The sequence below is a fragment of the Cydia pomonella genome, chromosome 18, assembly GCF_033807575.1.
Source record: "Cydia pomonella isolate Wapato2018A chromosome 18, ilCydPomo1, whole genome shotgun sequence".
Taxonomy (NCBI): domain Eukaryota; kingdom Metazoa; phylum Arthropoda; class Insecta; order Lepidoptera; family Tortricidae; genus Cydia; species Cydia pomonella.
The window spans coordinates 3,962,759-3,983,983 of NC_084720.1; positions in this window are offsets into that span (position 1 = coordinate 3,962,759).

Genomic DNA, 21,225 nt, shown 5'->3' on the forward strand with positions numbered 1-21,225 from the left:
CACGCGTGGGTTCGTATCCCATCCTCGTCGCCACTGTTAGTGGGGGGTGCGGGGGCGGGGCAATAAAATGAAAGACGTGCGTCTCGCGTAGTTGTATCTATTCGACTAACTCGCATGCGGTCGTAGCCGCACTCTTAATACTAACAAAAATCAATGTTATTTATTTCATAAACGCATAACCGGTAATTTACCGGTTAACCGGTTAGTGGGACCTCGCGTCGGTAAATTACCGGTAATGAAAAACGCCCGGTTATTGCATTCCCTATATAGGATACATGTAGTAATATAGTATATATATTGAATATGAAATTACATGCGTGATTTTTTTCTGATATTATTATTTTAAAGTATAATACTTAAAAATAATATTTATTTGGATTAATTGAAAATGTATTTGATTATATGGGTTCCGTAATACTCTTGTATTCTTATAGTTTCGCCATGTCCGTCTGTCTGTCCGTCCGCGGCTTTGCTCCGTGATCGTTAGTGCTAGAAAGCGAGAATTTACCACGAATATATAAAACGGTTACGCCGACGAAGTCGTAAAATAAAAAATTAAAAAAAGAAATCTTTGGGTGCTCCTTTACACGAAAAGTGGGGATGAATTTTTTTCGCTTTTTTTTTTTTTTTGTTTTGTGGGGTGTCGTTGGATAGGTCTTTCAAAACGAATATGAACCCTTTTTGATAAATGAAATACATATTTTCGGAAATAGTTGCTCTGAAATATAATGTGTCCACCATGGGTCCAAAACTTGTATATCTATAAGAAACAACACTTATGGACAACTGAACTGAAACCTGTTTAGCTTTAAAGTACAGTTAGGTCGTGAGATAAAGAACGGAGACTTTAACGTAGTTAAGTAGATTTAGTTAAGATTTTCAGTTTAAAAAAAGGAAAATAAAGCAGGTACAGTTTGTATGTATCGGAAAATGAAAAAAAAGTGAAAAAATCGTGAAAGTAACGCTTCATAAAAACTTTCAAGTAAAACTATAGCGGACCTGGCCGCGTAGCCAATGTGCAAATCGCTTACGCTCCGTAGCGATCGAAACGCAGCTGTCACTGTCGCACTAATATGGAAGAGTGATAGAGAGACACTAAGCGTTTCGTTGTCGAAGCGATAGCGATTGTAACCTTGGCTAGACCGGCTGATCGGTTTAATCGTTTTTGAGTTTTTGCAAAAATTACATTTTGACGGACGGGTAACTAAACCCTACACTAACATTGGCGAGATATGCTCTTGGCCGATTTTTTTTAAATTGAAATCACAAGTACTGAACAAATATATCTAAAATTAACTTTTGATTCTCTTAACTTTGCGATGTCTACAGAAAAGACGCGAACGAGTTAAGCATATTAATACAATGTTAATAATTAATCTGAAATATTATTTTGATTATTTTGATCCTATTTAATGTTATACTTAGTGAGACTATACTCCAAATTTTGCATACACAGTGGCTATACTAATCAGGGTATATTGAACTAAAATATGATTTTTTAGCCTTTTAAACTGTCCCACTGTTGGGCTCTCCTCTTTCCCGCCATTTGGTCCTGTCCAATGCACATTCCCTCCACTCTATAGAATGTATCGAGGTCGTCCCGCCATCTCCGTTCGGGTCTTCCTCTGCCCCGATCTATCTTAAGATAATGAAAATCAGTAGAGACATCTCCTGTCCACACTGTGGTAAGGTACCACTACCACTACCTTACACTTACTAGCAGGTTGTATTATGTATGCGGCACCGCGATATAATACATTCGGTAGAGACACACTGAAAGAAAACGAGCTAAAGGACGTCCTTCTGTTCGTAAAGGTGTCCTTCTGTTCTGCAGGAAAACAAGAAGATTTGAGGAGAATAGGGACAGTAACCTGCAGCTCCAACTTCAGGGAATTGGGCTGACTGAACGCAACAAGTGATCGACCGCTTGCTTCCTGCCGGGCTTCCCTACACTACATCTACATCTGAGGGATACATACATTCTTTCTGTGCGATCCATTCCGTGGCTAATTTGGCCCAGCGTTCTGGGTGCATTCACCAGATGTGCCCTGTCCAGTCTCATTTCATGTTAGCGGCCTTCATGCCCACATACACAATGGCAGTTTTGGAAGTTATTGTAAATATATAAATACATGCAAATACAATTGTAAAATATACTCTAAAGTACTTATATGCTAAAACTGATTATTCTAAGGTTAGGTATGTATGGGAGTTATGCATTTTAAAATTAAGGGGTACGTACATGTCATTCAATAGGATTAAGTTAAAATAATAATCAATCATGATGTTGTGAGGAGTAATTAGTCAAGTGAATTCGCGAAATATTCATTAATTGTGTAATACGGCCTATTAATAAAGAAGTCTTTTACTTTTTTGTTAAATAATCTAAAATCTTTACAATCCTTAATGTCTTGGTTTAACTTATTAAATATTTTGATTGCCGTGTTATTAAAACTATTATCAAAGTGGCCATAACTTGATTTTGTACGTGCTAGTTTGTTTTTGTTTCTCAGATTGAAATCATGACAATCACTAGATGTGGGATACTTATTCCTATGTAGGTAAACATAAACACATATGCGATAGAGATACACTGAGGTGATATTATTGCAGGTGACTAAATAAACACGTTGTATATTCACCCTATATTATATGATTTATATATATCGTTGTCTAAGTACCCCCAATACAGGCCTAATTAAGCTTGCTGTAGGACTTAGTCAATTTGTGTAATAACTAATAATGTCCTATGATTATTTATTTATGTACAAATACAATAAAATATGTAGGATGTTACAAGTACAAAGTACAACCTACATTTTGCAGCATTAAGCCATACAAATTACGGTTCATGATAAGTAAAATGACGTCAATAAGATGACATAGCTTGAATATTGGCAACGTTACGATAATAATATGCAAAATAATTGATTTCAATAGGTCAGGCCTCCGTTAATCCAAATGTATTTAATTATACGCCTTCCGTATTAAATACTGTAATTAAAATTAACATGTTTGGTTTCAGTAATTATACCAAAGGTACCTTAAAATAATTATTAAGTATGATACTTAAGCTCTGGTTTCCTTGTGTAGTGTGCCGTCTCCATATAAAATAATACGGCTAAATATGGATGACTAGTATATTGTATGGACGCTATAAAAGATAACAATATTTATTTGTTTAAAACTTATGCTAATTGTTGTATTACAATGGTAAATATATAATTTATACATTCGTAGATTCAACTTAAAAGAAGTAAAGTTAAAAACTTTAGTTTCGGAACAGATGTGTATTTTCTGTTGGTAATGGAAATTTGATAACAATCTTCTTCCTCCTTGACCTTTTCACTCATTAGGTGTTTTACTGTCTCTTCCTCTTTGCCACACATTCGACAATCGGCGTTGTCAGAGTGTCCCATCTTGGCCAAAACTCCTTTGACCCCGTAATGGCCCACGGGGTCAAACACCCCTGTTATAATTTGGAGTTGTCTACTGCTAAGTTTCCATAGCTTTTTGCTCCAACCGGAGTCTACTCCTTGTATAAAGAGCTTTGCGTGCTTTAGACCCGTCAGACGTTTGGTATTAGTGTGGTATTTGATAGCCGTTATAATGGTTCACTGTGAGAGCCCTACGAATGGTTCCGGACCATCCTTACAGATCCGGCTCTGGCAAGTTCATCTGCATTTTCATTGCCTATGAATCCCTCGTGCCCTGGAGTCCTCGTTTGAGCGCTTTGAGTGCAGCCTGACTGTCGCTGAGTATATAGATATTTGTCCCTTGGGTCTGCCTAACTATATTCTCATGTACACAGGCCATTATAGCGTATCTCTCGGCTTGGAAGACCGTGACCGTGGCGTCATTGCCCATGCTTATAATACTACTACAGTTATTTGCATAAATGCCTGCCCCCGTACCAGATACTGTCTTGGACCCCTCTTGTTTTTTGTATAGAAATCAAGCTACCTTAAAATCAAGAGTAAGGCGTTCAACTCTCAATCTGGGTCGCAGATTCTAATCCCGGCCAAGGCTGGGGCAGCTGCCGATGCGGCTGAAACCAAAAAGGTTTCCAAATATCGAAGTCTCGGCCCCCAATACCACTTTGTGGCATTTGGAGTCGAGACACTAGGGCCGTGGGGTCCAATCGCCAAGATACTATTTAAGGAAATGAATAAAAGGCTCATAGATTCTACCTGTGACCAGAGAGCTGGCAGCTTTTTCTCGCAGCGCATAAGTATTGCCATTCAGCGAGGGAATGCTGCCAGCATCTTTGGCACAATGCCGCGGGGCCTTATTTAGATATATTTTAATTTAGATTAGTTTTTTCCATTTTGTTTTATTATGTGTTGTATGTTTTCCAATAAATGTATAATTTGATCCCGGTTTGTACTTTATCTGAGTCTGAGTAATAAAAAGTAATAAGTAAGTAATTTGGCATCAAATTATATGATTTTGTTATGTAGGCTGGATCCTACAGTATACATTTCAGGGTATTAAATATTATATATGTAATCTAAAATCACATGAGCTTTTTACCGATATCGTCGGGATATTTTCGAACTTAGTCCATTTCGCAATATTTGCATAACCTCGACCGCACCTTACGTTCAAGAAGTCATGAATAACATTTCATCCAAGTTAATATTAATTAAACTGCGATAAGTGAACTAGAAGACAAATTAATATGCTGTTTTAATTACACGATAAAAATAACTTAAAGATCCCATTGCAACAAGCCATTTTAAACTCTAACTACTAAAAGATTGAGATCAAAATAAGAAAATTTAAAGACGATTGATTAACATGCATGGGATTTTAGATGATCTAGATCTTGTGTTACGCTAAATTGTGTTTCTCGTGCATGTTATTAAGATAGATTTTAGTTTGCATGGCTTTAATCCCTTTATGTGAAGACATCTAGTACTAACCTTGGTTTAGTGACAGATCTTTTGCATTTGAGATGTGCTGCAGATGCAGATAAGCTAGAGCACAAAATGTTAACGATAAAATTTGGTTCTAATGTTTCAAGGGATTGAACATCACAAGTAACACAACCCATATAATTACCGTTCTGTAGATTTTACCTTTCTATAGAAATTAAAAGAAAACAAGACATGACAACGCGCATGTACTGTGAGCTGCGAAATTGCATCGGGAAATTATGAATTCGTTGATAAAGTCACCGTGCACTTTTACGGCTGATGGTACCTCCCGTGGAGTTGCAGGCGTTTGTAAACAAGCATACCTAAGCAATTATTGTAGCCTATGGAGGCTTCCACCGCAGTCGCAATCCGAATATAACCTTTTATCGTAATCTGATACACGTAACTAGGCGTTGTCTCAATGCATTTCATGCATACATATTTGGCCGCCACTCTCAAAACGTGACCAAACCGATCGAAAGTCAAAATCATAATAACCAATATTTCTATGCATATTTGTGCTCTATTGCTTGGTAATAAGGTTGTAAAGTGTGTAGATTATTATTACAGGTATATGTAAGAACAAATTGAGTCAACAACAAACCAATTCCGTTTAACTCATGTAGATCTGTCGAGTTGAGATAACCCTTCGCTGTGACTAGTGATGGGCGTTGATATATTCCTAGTAATTTTACGATGATAATATAATTACTAGTAATGTTACGAGCTTAGATAAAATAAGGTATTTTTATTTTTACAGGTCTTGAAACAATAAATTGATTTAAATGTATTTTTTTTATGGAAATATTGTATAACAATTTAAACAATTCCAATACCTATTCCCAGAAATATTTTATTACTGGTAATTTATTTACCAGTGATGAAAAATATTTCCAATTACAGAAAAGTACATTTTATTGGTAGGTTCTTGTGATTCTTTTTAACCCTACTATTAACCAAAGTAATAAAAATTTATGTAATAAATAGACAAAAAATTTAAAAAAGAAAAATTCAAAGTAACACCTATTAAACTTCACGCGTCGAATGATAATTCCTATGACAGTTCCTCCAAATCGCTTTTGGATAGGCTTAATTTTAAAAATAACTGTAGAAATATTTTTTTACTTTATTGCTATTCTAAATAAAATAATATTCTATATTCCAAGAAATTTCTACAAATATTTGACGTGACAGCTGATCCATATAACAATGAATTGTCATAGGAATCATCATTGGCGCGAGGTATAGTGTTCCTAAGTTTGTATGAGAAATATATTAGTTATACACCGTGTTTTTATTGAATTCCGTTAACTTCAGGGTATCAGTAAATACGTTTAAGGAAACTAAATATAGCTAATAAGAAACAATTTATTTATTGTTTTTCTTTTTATAAAAAAATAATTTAAGTTGCATATAGCGTTATTGTAACATGTCCATTACATTTAAACTCAACCAAACAATTGATAACTGTGACATATCAATGTCATTTCTAACATTGATCGTCCGAGATGGTACTTATGTTTAGTAGCAAATGTACTAAACACTAATCAATATGTAAACAGGCCCTAAGGGTAGTGTACACGCTCGTAAGGGCCTTATAAGATAAAAAATAATTATCGATTATCTCCGAAATGGAGTTAGGTACTTAGAATAGCAGTGTCTTTGAGAAAGTTACTTAATGTAAGCTCAGAATGAAAAAAAAAATCAAGTATATCATAAAAACAATTCCCAGTAACAACACTAGCTGTGACTGCCAACTGACATTTAGTTTACAATAGGTTTCTTAATACATTTATGGACCTTATAATTATTACGATAAGGCCTACAATATTCATGCTTATGTGTGTTCAATGTGGAAAGCGTGACTAGACGGACTAAGGAACGGCAAAGTAAGTAGCTGACCAATATATTCCCTTGTCACATCATAGTACATAAAGGCTTCTACGGACCTTGCAACGAATGACTTGCGATTTTAGACCATTGCTGACTAAGTAGCAACGAATTGAATCGATCGAACAAATGCTGCAATCTAACGCAAATCGCATGCGTTCATCGGTGATGTTTGAGCCCTATCATAACAATGCAGCAGTGGCAGCCGTTTGTGAGGAAAATCGGAGTATAACAAGGTGCTTTAATGATCAGTTTTAATGTTAAATGGACGGAGATGCCTTTCTATAAGTACTTATATCAAAACGGATCTATGAATGAGAATTTTATGGTGCTACCTAAGTCAGTTACTTATTTGTTTTCAGTATTAGGTCATAGACCGCCATACTTCTCTGTCCAAACCCGTTTCTCTCCAGTCGACAGCGCCGAGTTCGCTAAGGTCTTTTTGCACTTCGTCTCTCCAGTGGTACCTAGGGCGTCCAGACGGTCTTCGGCCGTTTGGAACTCCAAAGTACGCCCTCCAGACTGCACGATCTTCACCCATCCGGACTACGTTCCAAGTTTCGAGTTGCCAATGTACTAAAGAAAAAATTCCAAGCCTTACGGTGACTGACACCAGAATCAATCCTGCGTCTTCAGTTTACGCGGCTAACGTTCTGACCACTAGATCGAATCTTCGAAATGCTAGGCACCATTGACCAACTCTAAAGGCGAACGGTACGTGCTCGCACCTCCTCCTGAGACTTCGGTACAAATTTTTGTACATATTCCACAATCTATTTTGAACTTTTATTGAATAACAAAGAGTTCCAAATTAAAAACAAAACAACTGCTTCTGGGTTTCAGGAGGATACGGGCCCGTTAGGCGTTAGCCGCGAAAGATGAACACGCCGCCCGGAGACATAATATTTGTGGTTTGCTTTAACAACTATGTATTTCATTTGTTCAATTGTGTGACAGAATCATCTTATTCAAACTTTTATTCAACTTGCCCTGTTAGTAGTATGTTAGTTTCTTAGTTAGTGTTGGAAGCAAAATTTGACTCACTCCTCGATTTCCGATTGAGTTGAATATTTGCATACATATGTTATATTATGTTATATTTATTTATTGAACACAATGCAAGTTTACAGTGTCAGACCAATTCACTTACATGCTAGGAAAACATAAATTATCAAGAATAATAAATTAATAAAGCTGAATCAAAGACATACAAAAATATGTAAGTCGGGTGACAAAGCAATATTATGATACCATCGAGTTGATCTGATGATGGAGACAGGAGGTGGCCATAGGAACTCTATGATGAAACCACGTAACCTAATTTTATTATTATACTTTTTTTAGAAATGTCTCGATTGGTATTAGTTGCCTGTGGTAAAAAAGTACAGTCAGCGATAAAAGCTTGTACCATAAATAATATTTTTCGGAAAGCTTATTTCCGTTTTTGTAATTAAAAAATAGTGGCTTTGAAATTTAATTACAGCAAATATTATAAGCTTAATTAATTGTATTGATTCTATCACAATGAACCTTCGTGCGGATTTTTTAAATATATGGCTTTTCCGTTAAGTTAGTTCCTGTAAGGCTTCATAGGAATTGATGAGTAAGTTTTATTGTTAATGTTTTTATAATCAATCGGCCATCATAGTTTGATATTGATCTACAGTTATAAGCTAGTTTTGTACAAGGATATTATACATAGATGTAAACGATTCTAAGTAACCTTAAAATCAAAGTTCGGAAATCGGTTAAATTTCCAAACCGTTCGTTGATATAATATAACGACCGGTCTGGCCTAGTGGGTAGTGACTCTGCCTATGAAGCTGATGGTACCGGGTTCAAATCCTGGTAAGGGCATTTATTCGTGTGATGACCATGGATATTTGTTCCCGAGTCATGGGTGTTTTCTATGTATTTAAGTATTTATAAATATTTATATATTATTATTATATTTGTTTTTTTTGTAGTGTGCAATAAAGCATTTTATTATTATTATTATATCGTTTTCTAAGTACCCTCAACACAAGCCTTATTGAGCTTACTGTGGGACTTAGTCAATTTGTGTAATAATGTCCTATAATATTTATTTATTTATTTATATGTATTTGGCGCAAAACCTTTTAATTTCGGCGAGCTTGACATCAATATAATTATACGCGTGCAATAGAGATAGCAACAGGCTGGTCAATGTACAAAAATCTATGTGGAAAGCGTCTCTTTACACGTTATTACGTTCAAGCTTTACTTAATGAAAATTGTCGATGCTCTGTACTGAACTGTCTGATAAGAGTTCGTACAATAAATATTAAATTGAAATCAGAAATGACAAATATTGAAAATGTAAATTGGATTTGGTTTTGGCTAGTTTGGATGTATGGGTCGAGGATATTACTTACTAGAAATATTTGGCTAAAATAAAGAACTAGCTAGAGCTAATTTCTTAAAATTACCATTGAATTCTGTCAGGTAGACATAATAATGCTTTTGATATTTGGCTTAAGTTTTAATTATTTTTGTTTAAAATCTTAGCGCTACTTGCACCATCCCACTAATCCAGGGTTAACTGGTTAAACCTGGAATGACCATGATTACCAGTACACTTTGACACCGGGGTTAAAGGTTAAACCGGTTAACCCCGGGTTATTGGGATGGTGAAAGTGGCGCTTATAAATTTTTGTCAATTAACCATCACATTTTTAAAATATTTTTGAGCATTAATCGAGTTATCGATTTCGAATATTGAATGTCGTAATAAAACCAAATTGTAGAAAAAAACAATATCGTTTCAAAAAATAATCAAAAAATCTTTATTGCGTAAGACACTCTTTGTTTATTATGAACGGTGATGGAGCCATCCTGTAAGCAAAAATGCCTGTGTTGGGTGGCGCCGCTCTTCCTTTAGGTTACATAATTATTTATATATTCTACTTATGCTAAGCTAATTAACTCCAATTAGCTTAGCATACGTAAAATATATAACCGATTCTTCATATAGACCGATCGTAAATATTTCAATGAAATTCTTGATTGAATACTCAGTAAACACATTAAATAGTAATAAATTACAACCTTTTACGATAACAGTAGCATCATTATGACTAAGTGCCCTAAGTGTAGCGTCACGATCTAGCGAGGAAAGGGAACCTTGAGCTCCCGGAAATGTTCGGCATTCAGCATGCTTGTTTGATTGAAATCTTGAGATCTAACGGCGCATTCGAAGAATGAGATACGATAACGATAAGTTATGGTTTAGATACGTGTATGTCGTATAATTGACAGAAGCAGCTCGATTCGGGCAACCAATGTCACTTTGACGTTAGAAATATCGTAAATAGATCTTATTGGGAACACAGCGGTTATTGATCATTTCAAGATCTTAAACGTGTCTTAATCATTCTTCGAATCGGGCGGTAAGTTGATCTTAGTCATCAATGTCATCATGTTCATGATGTATAGAGCTCAACCTGTATACTCGTATTTTTAAACTGCGTGTATTTTTGATATAATATTGAACTTAAACGAGACGTAAGTTTTAGTGCTATGAAACAATTCTGTACCCCTAGTGTTAATTTATTCGATAGCGTGACGTGAGGTATGCGTTTGCGTTATGTCTCATTTTGTATAGGGTTTTGAGTTTCCAAACGTTCCGCTTAGCGCGCTGTTTCCGAATCCCATACAAAATGAGACTTAACGCAAACGTGTACGTCACGTCACGCTATCGAATAAATTTACACTAGGGGACCAGAAAGACAGTTTTAATTGACTTCCTAACCACCAGAGTATAATAACTTTTTGAAAAAATTGTGAGATGCACTTTATGTCGTTCATCGTGATCACTTGTGACAGTTATGAACTATGACTTTGCGTCAGTAAATGCGACGTTTTGAGTCAAACAAAGTAGTGATACATTGATTGCTGAATTATTTTATAAGGAAAAATGAAAGTACGTTTTTTCTATAAAACCTATAAAAGTGTCTTCATTAGGGCCTAAACTAACCGTCCTATGATTATGTATCAAACGCTGTATATTTGTCTCAAAAAATAGAGAAGTACACAATAAACTGTAGATAGTAATACAGGAGAGACTATATGTTGTCCCACTGGGAGTACTGGGACACCATAATAGGCTAATAAAAAAAGTAATATATAGCGTATATTTTAGACTGCAAGAGACAGAAAGGAAGTTATGAAACCACGTAAGATCAATACGGATAAATGTGGCTGCGGGGTAAGTGTAGCTGGCCTTCATACGGGTGCCTGTTTACACACATTGATAAGTGTTAAGTGCGAGTTCATACACTAGCTATATACTATAGTCCTCCACGTCGTATCCGACAACGGCGACGTTTAGGATTTTCTCTGATGAGCACGTAAGTCTATAAATAAATACTATAGGGACATTCTTACACAAATTGACTAAGTCTCACGGTTAGCCAAGAAGCGTGTTGTGTTGTGGGAACTCAGACAACGATATGTTTAATTTACAAATACTTAAATACATATAAAACAACTATGACTCAGGAACAAATATCTGCTCATCACACAAATAAATGCTCTTTCTGGGATTCGAACCCAGGACCATCGAACTACCCACTAGGCCAGACCGGTTGTCTTATTATGGCTTACAAAACCGTACTTGACCTTGCCACTAAAAGCACGTAGCAAATGTATGAATTCGCAATAAATACTAATCGATGTGTAATCGGGCATGCCCCAAATATGAAGGCCATACTCATCTCGCAGCCACACCTACCTCTATAGATTATTGTATAACCAAAAAAATCATCAAATTCATTATTTTAATTACCTAAAATTTAAAACAAAGCTGACATTCCATAAATTCCTATCAATTTATATATATTTTTTAAAATTCAGTTAAGTCTATAGTACCTAAGGATAAGGATATGTAACGGGGTATACTAACGAAATTTTCTGGGAAGTTCGTGACTAGTAAATATTCCCTATTTTAGATGGCACAGCACTATGACGATAAACGAGCGCAGTTTTCATATTTTTCTTAACTTTTGACGAAAATATAATTTTATTTAAACGAAGTCTATGCTCATAGGCCATATACATGCCTTCGTATAAGTACCATAAAACCCCCTAACTATATTCGAAAATCTCTCAGCTATGATCCAAAACTAACTCGAACATCTTACTTTAGGAGTGTATATTATTTGAACTACTTTTTTTCTGATTTATTAATTCGTTTAATTATATTAAGTAGCAATAAAACTAAACCTAATTAAAATCTTAATACCTAAATCTAAAGATGGCTCCTGAGACGTAGTGCCAAAGATGCTGGCAACATTTCCTCGCTGATTCGCAATGCTTATTCGTTAAGCAATGAAGCTGCCAGCTCTTTTGTTCCCAGTCTGTGGTTCCCAGTGACACCAACCATCTGAGCGCCTTGGCTAGTCCCCACGGGCCAAGGCAATCGACAATAAAAATAAATAAATTATGAGACAATCTTAGATAAATCGAACTAGCCCTACAGTAAGCTCAATAAGGCTTGTGTTGTGGGTACTTAGACAACGATATATATAATATATAAATATTTAAATACATAGAAAACACCCATGACTCAGGAACAAATATCCATGCTCATCACACGAATAAATGCCCTTACCATGATTTGAACCCAGGACCATCAACTTCGTAGGCAGGGTCACTTCCCCCTAAGCCAAACCGGTCGTCAAAAGATAAATACTAAAATGCATAGAAAACATTCATAACTCAGGAACAAATTTCTTGATGTATACAAATAAATGCCCTGACTAGGATTTGAACCCGGGACCTCCTTCTACGTAGGCAGGGTCACTAGGCTAGGGGGCCTTAACAAATAAATAAATATTATAGGACATTATTACACAAACTGACAGTCCCTCAGTAAGCTCAACAAGGCTTGTGTTGTTGGTATTTAGGATCGTTGCCTATAATATATAAATTCTTAAATACATAGAAAACGCTCATAACTCAGGAACAAATCGGTGCACATCTCACAAAGAAATGACTAATTACCAGGATTGAACCCGGGACCATCGGCTTCATAGGCAGGGTCACTACCCAGTAAGCCAGACACTAGAGAGGTCGTCAAACAATCAATTGAATTACTTAGTTCTGAGGCAACATAGTTCCATGTAGTTTCATAAATGACGAAAAATACTAAAAATAATATTGGTACCTATTGGTACTTTAGTTAAGTGTAGTGGATACTTGTGGGCCATCATTGTCGTATTGGACTGTAAGAGATTTTAAGGTACCTAATTTATTTCTGTTTATTTCGTCATGTAAATCTCAAAATGCGGTCATTTACCATTAAATACACAGTCGTGTCCGAACACTGTACTTATGTATTAAGAGGATAGTGCAGAACGGCTTATCCATACAAACGTAGACCCCATTTTCCTCCCTGGACATTATAGATAATATTTTCACACGATTCAATGCACATTAACTCCTAATGATAATAAAAAAAAATAGTCTCAGACAATTAATACAGTCCATATTTGTTAGTATCAACTTAACTTGATAATCAATTAAATAACTTGACTTGATAAAAAAAAACTAAATAATTTATGCATATTAACCGCTAATAATGTTTTTTTTTTTTTTTTTTTTTTTTTTTTATACAAGGAATTCCAACAGCTTTAAAAAATACATTAAACTTTTTAGATAGTAGTACAGAGCCAATTACAGGAACTCACAAATAGAAACTGTATATATAATTACAAAATACGTACTAGATACAAAAGCACATGTGACACAAGATATTACAATATGAAATATATCAAGGTTACAATTAATAAAAAAGAGAGACCAAGAAATAGATATGAGCAATAATCAAGAACACTTATATCATAACTTATGAAATTACACTAAGATAAACAACTTATATTCGCATTTAGATGAACAACATGGACCGGGCTCAAATACATTAAAGTTACAGATCACACTCCATAGCATATCACTACCTGCAACATGTTATTTAGAAGCACTGATTGACTAGATTGCGCCTTACACTAGGGATTGAGCAATGTTATGCCCCTTAATTTGATTTTTCTTGATTTTTTAATTATTATAAGAGTGAGAAGCAAAAAACGTATTCCATACAACTTTTTAAAAGCTCCTAACTCTAATAATGTTATAAAAATCGAAAAAAAAATCAAACGAAGGATCAAATTGTTTAAGAATAATTTATGCAAAATATCCAGAGAGGAAAATGAGGTCTAGGTTTATAAGGAGAAGCGGTCGTCCCATTTCCTCTTAAGCAAAATCGCAATTTATACCTTCAACATATCTATTAAAAATTACAATCAGTGTAGGTAAGAATAATTTATGCAAAATATTCAGAGAGGAAAATGAAGAATACGTTTATAAGGAGAAGCGGTCTTCCCCTTTCCTCTTAAGCAAAATCGCAATTTATACCTTCAACATATCTATTACAAATTACAATTAGCAGCAATTGTGATTCGTGAACGTGCAAGCAATTTGTTAATAGCAACTTAAATGCAGTGGTCGTGTAAAAATTGCTACTTAGGATGCTCGGTTGTGAAATTAGTCATAAGATACACGGTTCTGAATTGTGTCAGTGTACAATACTACTACTACTACTTAATGGCGCAGCGACCCAAAATGAGACACGAGTACACGCCAGTTGTCTCGATCCTGTGCCATCTCCCGCCTGTTATCGGCCTGGAGATCGCGCAAGTCCGCTTCAACAGCATCGCCCCAGCGATACCTCCCTACCGGGCGTCCCAGGTATGCCCTTTTAGCGCCGCGATCCTCCTCCATTCCCAAAACGTGGCCAAGCCAGCGGAGACGGTGAGCTTTTGTTTCGCCGACAACATTGGGTGTAGCCACAAGATCTTCAATCTCGACGTTTCTGCGGAGTCTAAAGCTGCCATCCTCTCTTCTCACAGGGCCCAGGATCTTTCGAAGTATTCTCCTTTCTGTCACCAGGAGTTTACAATACGATGCAAAATGTATTGATATAAAATAATGATTAGAATCAATAATAAAAATTAAAAAATGACTAAATTAAATCTAATGGATGGTGTGTTAGGTTTAGCGGGGAGGCATTCTGACTGAGAAATTGACGGTGAATTTTGGATTTATGAAGTATGAGTTATTAGCCATGAGTAGTTTTGAAAGTTTTTGAGCAAAGATGGCGTGGATGGATATTGGAAGACGCGTATTATGTATATCGTATAAGTAATTTAGCTCTTAGGTACCTAACTTGTCACTGGCTAAGTTGTCCCACTGGACAGAATCCATTTATTTGTACTACAATTTACGTGGCTAAATTTTTGACATCGAATTTTGGCCATTGAAAAAGCAATCATTATTATGGGAAAAATACGACTTTTTAAATAACCAATATGCTATATGCATAATGCCCTTCCGGGAATTGAATATATTATTTAGGGATAGCTGAGGAGAGCAACGAAACGACCGGCTTCCAGTAAATACTTTATGACAACCAACAAATAACAGCATTATACATATAAAGGGACAAGTAAAACAGACAATTGGTTTAAAAAATATAAATGACATATAAAACCTATTTAGACTTCGACAATGCCCGTAATAGACGCCCAGTTCGAGTCCCGTTTTTTCATGCCAAATACTTCTCATCACTTGCGTGATACACGGTTCTGAATTGTGTCAGTGTTCGTCATGTTTTAATGCCATAATTTTCGCGGCAAAATGTTTGCAACTTAAAAATCAATCGTGGGCAAAATAAGATTTTTCTACAGGTTATTGAATTGATACGCTTTATAGTTTCGTTATGCGAGATTATTTTCTGGTCATAATACATTTATAATGAACTTTTGTTGTTTATTTTAAAATCTTTCTACTTTTCTATAGCTACATATTAAGTAGGTACTGACCAGCGGTATATAATATCAGTGAAATTAAGTCATGGCATCCGTTAAAAATTGTACTAAACATTATAGATTTAGATTTATTTCTTTCATAATATTAAATTACAATATAAATTATTTCAAGCAAATCTAAGTATATTAATTTATATTATGATTTATGATCGTCAATTAATTGGTATATTGTATTGGACCGTAGGAGGTAAAGGTAGACCAAGATAAGCCTGTAGTGATTTTGATACACGCAGCGCAAGTTTTATTTATAGGTTACCTATAAATAACACTTGCACTGCGTGTGCTATCAAAATAGTTGCAGACTTATCTTGGTTTGATTCTAGAAGATTCTTACTTTAACATTATTATTTCGTTTATTTTAACGAATAGAATCATAATAAGTTCGTAAGTATTCATCTTGTTAACAAATTATAACCCAAATTCCAAAATGCCATAATTGCAAAGCATGCTGTATTAACTTAGATCATTTTGTCAGTCATTGTGGTTAAACAGTGACCTCGAGTGACCCTTAATTTGCGGCGTAACCCTTTGCCTTTCGAGCCAGTTTTTGAAGGCTCAATTCATTTAAGTTGCGAATTATACGCATGACCTAAATAACTTATATATTAATTTGAAAATTGGTCTACTGCAGAACAGACTAACAGGCGTATTTTGAATTAAATAACAAGCCACGAATTTGGTTCAGTTATGGATCTGATCTGTCAGTGTCAAAAGTGACGTTTTGGTTGAAGAAATGTCACTTCTGACACTGCCAGGACAGATACAGTGAGACGAAAACCCTCGTAGCGGTGTAGCACAGCAGCACCGCGCGGTACGGCGGAGGCGCGGCGTGAATTTTTGTATGTACTCGTATGTATAATAATTGGTAATTTGCCTAGACCGGATACATGGCGCCGCAGCACCACACAGTACAGCTAGGCAGATTATCTACACCATGAAACAAGACTTACTGCCTTCTCTTGCCTTATACTGGCGACGCCTCAATAGTAGATTGTTAAGAGGCTGTCAATACCTAAAGCGCGCACACTGTCTATTTGTATCGGAGTAAATGAGATAGCACTGTCGCATGTTACTGGGCCTGGGCAAGGGAATAATAAGAAAAATATTTAAATATAAAAAAGTGGTTTATTAGTGTAATATTTAACTCGACCAAGGTTTAGATATAAATGTTTTGAAATTGTGATTTTAATTGCAGACCCATAAGTCAAAACAATAAAGACATAAAACCGTTTAATTGTGATTTTAAGACCAATCTTTGCAATTATTTTCTATAGAGCCGATTTCGTTCAATCGTGTATCGAGTACGACCACGGTCTTTGAAATATAATTAATATGAACATATATTTTTCTTACTTGACTAAAACAAATAGTCTTTCTTAAAAAACTGTTTAAGTAACATCAATTTCAAGGACATTGGGTGTTGACAGCCTCTTAACCAAGGGATGAAAGGCAGTCATTTCAGTCGAGGTAGTTTGGCGCTCGAACCAAGTGAGAGCGCCAATACTCCGAGGCTGAAATAAGGCCTTTCACTCGTGTTAAACACTCTATTTTTCATTTCGAAGAAAAATGAATATGTTTAAGAAAAACATGACTAAGTATAAACTTTCTTAATATTATTTATTGTGTAGGTATTGTATTTCCACGTTGTTACATAAAGGTGTTACATTATATTTTTTAGTACAGTGGCATGGACCCTGTAAGGGCAAAGCAATTCTAATTCTAAAAATAGTCATTAATTTCAGGCATGGTCATAAAACAATTAAAATAATAACAAACAATGTTTGTTTAATATTTCTTGAGGGTACTTTCAATTAACAATTTAGGTTAAAGTATCGTTATTTACGGAATGGAGAGTTCAATTACAGAATGGAAGTTATAAAACAAATCCATTTTAAACCAAATTTCAATTGCTAATCGTAAAAAATGCAAAAAATCGTACTTGGAAAGTTAAATTGATCACTTTCTGCACAATTTTTAGAAGCTTTTATTTAACTTGCCCTGTTAGTATGTATGGGACAAATCTTGCAAGTTAAATTTGACCCACTTCCCGGTTTCTGATGAAGCTGAAAATTTGACCCACTTCCCGGTTTCTGATGAAGCTGAAAATTTACATACATATGTAAGTCGGGTGACAATGCAATATTATGGTACCATCAAGCTGATCTCATGATGGAGACAGGAGGCAGCCATAGTAACTCTGTGATAAAACAACGCAACCTAATTGTGTTTGGGGATTTTAGAATTGTCTCGATGAGTATTAGTTGCCTGTGGAAAAAAAATACAGTCAGCGATAAAAGCTTGTACCAAAAATTTTTTTTTTGCCAAAAACTTTTAGCACTATTTATTGTTTACCGCTTACGAGATGGTTCGACCAAATATCCGCTCAGATATTTGGTCACACCATCTCGTTGGATGGACATCACACAAAGCAACGTTTTCCACAAAGAAACCGAAAAACTAAATAATAACTGATATTTTCGTACGTAAATTACAGCCATAGGTCGAAATTTAGGATTTACTGGACGCATCGCCTAGCAAGTGTGATGTAAAAATACATTACAGCCCTAGGTCATAATTTAGGATTTAGTGACCGCATCGCCTACGTGTAGATTATGACACCTTTTACGATCAAGTATGAAAAGATAATTCGTGGAGTCGTTCGCACGCAGAAAGGGTTCCGCAGCAAATGAAGAAGATAGTGTCGATCTTTGCTTTCTAGAATAGTAGATTGTTAACCAAGGGATGAGAAGCACTTATTTCTGCCGAGGTAATTTATAATCTCTAATATTCGAGGCTAAAATGATGCCATTCACCCGAGTTAAACACTCTACTTTTCATTTCGAATACGAGGAAAGTAAAATACTTGTGTTTTTTTTTTTAACATGACTAAGTATATTTTTTATAGCATTTCGTGAGGTACTTTCAATTAACCAATTAGGTAAAATAGATAAATAAATAAATATTATAAGGGACATTATTACACAAATTGACTAAGTCCCACGGTAAGGTCAAGTAGGCTTGTGTTGCGGGTCGGTGGCAAACAAGCATACGGCCCGCCTGATGATAAGCAGTCTCCGTAGCCTATGTACGCCTGCAACTCCAGAGGAGCTACATGCGCGTTGCCAACCCTAACACTCTGCACCCTCGTTTAGTTATGGCAACCTTATTCACCGGCAGGAACACAACACTATGAGTAAGGGTCTAGTGTTATTTGGCTGCGGTTTTCTGTAAGGTACTTCCCAGTTGGGCTCTGCTCTAGATCTGGAATAACATCCGCTGTGCTGTGCCCTACCACACAAAGCGAGATGACATTCAGAACGCCCATACCTCACCTCATTCAAATCATGAGAAATTTAAGAGCCCGGTAACGATTTTACAGCAAAAATTTTAAATTGATAGATTTAGTCGTTGAAATTGTACACCTTTTGTTACGTAATATCTAAATAACAAGTATTGGTTTATATTAGCACGTTTTTTCATCCGGGTACGTCCTTAAACTACGTCCAAAAGAGAGGTATGGGCATTGTGAATGTCATCTCGCTTTGTGTGGTAGGGCACAGCCAGTGGATGTCATTCCAGATCTAGAGCAAAGCCTAACTGGGGAAGTTCCTCCACCTTACAACAGACTTACTTACAACTTAATATAATAACACTAGACCCTACTCATAGTGTTGTGTTCCTGCCGGTGTACAGTAAGGTTGCCAGAGCTCAACGAGGGGGGGCGGATTTAGGGTCGGCAACGCGCATGTAACTCCTCTGGAGTTGCAGGCGTACATAGGCTACGGAGACTGCTTACCATCAGGCGGGCCGTATGCTTGTTTGCCACCGACGTAGTATAAAAAAAAAAATCTTGCCTTTTAACAATGAGGTCGCAAGCGAGCGTCCCTGGTAATAGGTTACGAGAAGGGATAGTTTTTAAAAATTCATCAAAAAATTATGGTAGTAAATTATACAAAATGATGTATAAGAACAGTTTCAGGAAATGTTGTAGATTGTTGAAGTATCGATATTACGTTGAAATTAAGTCAATTTTCAGAGAAATTGTCACTTGTTTTGAAGTAATTTCTGGAGAAAATTGATTTCGTCTAACTTTCATTTACACCACTTCAAATTTATAATAACAAAAATGTAGTTTATTAAAGTTGAAGTACCATTTTTATTACCATTGTACCATTTTTAGCAGTGCAAACTTTACGAAATTTACAAATAAGATCGACAAAATCACTGTTTTACACGCGTTTACCTAAACGTCCATCAGAAAAAAATCATTACTAATTAAGTGTCTGTTTTAAAAAAAATGATTTATTATAATGAAAGATAACAAGACGTGCTAATAGAAACCAGTACTTGTTATTTTTAATAGTTAACAAAAGGTGTACAATTTCATGCGCTAAATATATCAACTTGACATTTTTGCGACTAAAATCGATAACGGCCTCTTAAAATCATTTACAATTTGGACTTATTGTGTAATAAGTGTGTTTTCGAATGTCGTTTACGGTTTTTATGCTTAGTGGGATAGAGTGGTCGACTATTTCTCCAATAAAACGTAGCATTACCGAGATTGATTAGGCAGATCAATGGCATTAAGTATAAAACAATATATATTATTTTAGTTATTAGAGGAATTAGGAGCCTGCAAATGTGCGATTTTTTTTTCTATGAGCAGTCTGCCCTAGTGGATACTGACCGTGCCTATGAAGCCCGGGTCCCGGGTTCAAATCCTGATAAGCACAAATATTTGCTTTTGAGTCATGGGTGTTTTCTATGTATTTAAGTATTTATAAATATATATATATATATATATATATATATATATATATATATATATATTATACCTATATATCGATGTCTAAGTACCCCCAACACGAGCATTATTGGGCTTACTATGGGACTTATTCAATTTGTGTAATAATATCCTATATCCTATAATAGTTATTTATTTTTATTAGGTGTAATACTAAGTCAATAAATAGGGTCAATGTGAGACCTTCGAGTACGGATCCCCAAAAAGTGAAGATGTGACGACCCGTATCATAACAGCTTGCGATCGCATTTTTGCCATTGACATTTTTTTGACATTTTGTGTTGTTACTCTCGTGTGAAACTCGAGTGTGATGGTTGCGTTTATATTTCTTAAAGCAAGTAAAGGTTCCTTAAAACGGCTTGGCTTTGAAATTTCTGTTTTTTTTTTAGCTATAATATTATTAATTACTAAGACGTATTTTTGGTAGGTACTAGGTAAATTTGTTACATAGTAATCTAACTGGTAACACAAAAACTAAATAATGAATAAATAGGCTCTGAGAGCTGTAGACCTCACGATAAGCTTAACTAAATACATGATACGATGGTTGTTGTTGAATCATATTAATCATATCATAAACGTCGCCTGATAATTGTCAAACCTGAAAGATACTGATACTCCGGGCGGAAAGCGTTAACTTTGCTCCCGCTGCGCTAAACGAAGTTGCCGCTTTCCGAAAAATAGTATGCGCACCACGGGAGGAAAC